Source organism: Alligator sinensis, unplaced genomic scaffold (genome assembly GCF_000455745.1).
Source record: "Alligator sinensis unplaced genomic scaffold, ASM45574v1 scaffold1028_1, whole genome shotgun sequence".
Taxonomy (NCBI): Eukaryota; Metazoa; Chordata; order Crocodylia; family Alligatoridae; genus Alligator; species Alligator sinensis.
This window is the reverse complement of record NW_005842846.1, coordinates 402,434-406,493: the sequence shown is the minus strand read 5'-3', so window position 1 is coordinate 406,493 and position 4,060 is coordinate 402,434.

Here is a 4,060-nt window from a genome sequence, read left to right as displayed (position 1 = left end):
ATGTTCATCTTGGAGTCAGTAATGACTCCAAGATCCCTTTCCACCTCTGTGCTTTCAAGAGGGGAACTCCCCAGCCTGTATGTGTGCTGTGGATTCCTTCTCCCAAGGTGCAGCACCCTGCATTTGTCTACGTTGAACCTCATCCTATTCTCTTCTGCCCACTTTTGTAGTCTGTCTAAATCTAGTTGCAGCCTCTCTCTCCCTTCAAGTGTGTCCACCTCACCCCACATCTTAGCGTCATCAGCAAACTTGGACAGAGTGCTTTCCACCCCCTCATCCAAGTCGCTGATGAAGAAGTTAAACAGTGCGGGCCCAAGGACTGAGCCCTAGGGTACCCCACTGCTCACATCTCACCAGGTTGAATACAATCCGTCCACCACTACTCTCTGGGTGCACCCCATCAGCCAATTTTTTACCCATACAACTGTGCAGGCATCAATGCCACAGTTGCTTAATTTATTGATGAGGATGGGATGAGAGACGGTGTCAAAGGCTGAGAAACTGAGATAAGAATAATGCTACGCAAGCAAGACAACTAAAATAACCCCTCTCCCCAATTCTATATCTACCAGTCCTAGGGTTGTTACAGAGGGAAAATATGTCTGGTCAGTACGCAAGCTTCATCCTGTGGTTCTTTCATGAATTTCAGCAGTCTTGGAAGTCAAGGGCTGAGGCCTACCCCTACCCCACCCCCCAGTGGGGTGGGTGATATCGGCTGGTGATGTAGCCTCTGTGCATGGTGGCCTCAGGATCCCCCCACAGGACTTTTTTGCCACGACCTAGACCTTTTGGCCCCAGTACCAGACTATGTCCCTCTAAGCCATTCTCCAGGCTTGAGCACCTCACTGCTGGGCTCTTCACTCCAGCCCAGGCCCTGGCTCTTCTTTTTGGCTCTGTCCCAGCTTCAGGCCCCTGATGCCTGGCTCCAACTACAGGGCAGGCTTCTTCCTCCATGCTGTCCTGACTGCAACTGCCTGACAGCCTGCAGCAGGCTTATATAAACAGAAAAATGGGTCAGGGCCCAGTCTATGCCTTCTACACTACTGCCCTTTTTCCTTCAACTCCCTAATAGATGCCAGAAGCTTATCATTATATCCTGTAGTCACAGGGCTTGAAAGGACTTCTAGGGCCATTTATTCCACCTCCCTGCACCGACGCAGGATTTGTTATTCCTAAACCATTGCTTTGGTGGGTTTCTCATAAACCTCCAATGAATGAGCTTCCAAATCTTTCTGGCCAGCTTGTTCCATCTTGCAGCTGTTCTGACAGGACATTTCTCCTGAGACTTGATTTGATATTTAACATCATTGTCCTTATTAATAAATAAGGTTTGGGAGACACATTAAACCATTGACTTTACTACATACTGACTCCATTTCTTTCCTTGTTCTCTTATCTATTCAGCTGAAAAAACTTTACGTGTTTGTCTTAAAATCCTTTTCAAGGTCTAACTCATTTTGACTTTGGAAGCCTTTTTTCCATTCATTATAATCTCTCCACTCTTCTTATTCCTGATAGTCTTCTAGAGGTAAATATGCAGCCAATGAGCTCTGGAACCCCAAGCTGTTTCCCTTCCTTGGGATGCAGATTCCTGCTCATTTTTGCACATTTGACTTGAGAATATCCTATGCCTACTCCACAATCATATCCCTGAGTTCTTTGATTATAGATAGCTTAACTAATGCCTTTATATAATCAACATCTGCACTTTTAAATTCAAGAACTTTAGCTGCAGAGTCATTTTTTCTAGCCTTCCATTTAATTTAAACTAAATTTAGTCCAAGGCTGTTTTCTTCCAACAGCTGTTACAGAATCATAAAGACCGGAAAGGACTTCAGGAGCATTTAGTCTATCCTGCATTTGCTTGGGTTGAGCTTTTCCAAAACCATCCCAAACTGGAGCTTTTTCACAGACAGCCTCTTTTCTACTTTGCATTCTATCACTATAACATCTACCTTTTCCCCCTGCTTTCTTCCCCCTCCCTTCCCTGCTTTACGTTTTGTCTTTCTTATCTCTACCTATTTACATTGTCACTGACATCCTGCCACACTTTTAGCTTCTCTCATTCCTTGGAGTCTTAAACTAGCAGAGACTCCCTATGCCTGAAGAAGGGTGACTGCACCCAAAAGCTTGCTAAGAACTTTTTTCCAGCTACTCAGTTGGTCTAATAAAAGATATCACATCTACTCAAAGAACCCTGCCTGCCTATGTCCTTAGACCAACACAGCTACAACCAAAAAACCCAACATCATTAGTAGCATTTGTTCTCTAATCTATGCATGGAAAGTTAGTCTCCCATAATATCTCTTTAATAGCAACCATATCCAAATATGACCCTATGGGTTTATAGTAAACTCCACGTACTGTCCCATTAAAACTTCTTTTATCAACCTTTCCCAAAGTGATCCATCCAGGGTCTGCTTCTACCCATGATATCCCTTCTTATTTCTTTGCAATCTAACATATCCCTAAAACACAATGCAACCTCACCACCGCTGGTGAGATTCTATACCCGTGTTCCAACGTGACTTCTATTCCATCACATTTCTATTTATTTCTATAATATTCAATTCACATCTCTGCAGTTCCTCTTTTTTGTTGTCTAAGCTCTGGGCATTTCTATAGAAAACATTTCAGCTGTTTCTTACTGACTACACGTGTCTCTACCTGAATTAAGCACAGTCTTCTCACTAACTGTACTCCTTACTTGACTTTTCTTCTCATCATTCAGGCCACGTCTACATGAGACACTGACTATGCAGTAGCCCATGACTACTGAGCGGTAGCATCGCATGACAGGAAGCATAATATGATGCTACTGCACAGTAGTCTCAAGCTATTACACATTCAGCATCACAAAAAAGCTGTTTGGTTACTATGCAGTCATTTAGTACTTGTATAGACAGTACTTGTCTATACAAGTACTAAATGACTGAGCAGTAATGACTGCAAAGTCAGCGTCTCATGTAGACGCAGCCTCTTTCTCCTTCCCATCCTTCCTTCTGCCCACTGATATTCTTTTATCCATTGCCACATCCCTCTTTACCTATCTGTTCCCCTGCATGTTAAACCCAGGCACTGAAATTATATTAGTCTGTCCCAACCTTCTCGCCTCATTTCTCAGATTAAATCTTTTCCCGTCAGTCATGCTAGCCTTGTTCCCAGAAGGCCATTTCCTCAGGCGCTCTTTGCTGCTTTCTGCCTGCAGATCATCCTCAGTTTTCTCCCGTAGCCATCCTCGTCCTTCCCCAGGTTCTTACCTCTGATTTTCTGACTCTCTTCCTCTTTTCATATATAGTTTCCTGCTCTTTGCCTCTTTCTTGCTGCACCGTCATTCCCTCCTTCCCACCCCCCACTCCTTTCCTCTTCTTAATTCTTCAGTGTACCCGCCTCCGTTCCACCAGGAGTTCGCGCGCCGCCTTCGCCTGGACCCGATATCTTGCACACCCGGACTTCGTTGGTACACCCCAGGATTTGCCCCGCCTGGTATAAAGGGAGACCCCAGAACTCGCCTGCCACGACTTTGATGACTCTTTCAGTGGGGGGTCTTCCCTCGGGGCATCCCCCGGTGCTGGCGCACTTCTTCGCGGGTACTCTCGGGGCTCCGTCCTCCCCTACACCCCAGCCATACGCCCCCTCAGGTCTTCCTATCCTGGCCCCCAATCCGTCCTCGTCTCGCCCTCTCTCGGTTCAGGCCAGCTGGTGACTGCCAGCGGTCTTCGGACCGGGCGTGCCTCTCCCCGTAGGGATGCTGACCTGATCCCTCCTTCCTTGGGATGCAGATGTCCACTCTGCTCCCCCAATAGTTCTTGCCGCAGTTCCCCGTGCCGTCGGCTCTGTAGTGTGGAGTACAGTTGGCCCCACTCTCGGCGCAGCTGTCGCACCTCCGGCCGCCTCGGGTGTCGGGTTCCCCGCTAGCTGCTGCGCCCCTCCCGGGGCTGAGCGAGACGACCCCTTGTCGTCTCGCTCCAGGGTGCTCCGCCACGCTGCTCGCAGCCTGCTCCGTCGCGCTGCTCGCAGCCTGCTACGCCTCTGCTCCGCGTCGTCCCGCACTCCGCGG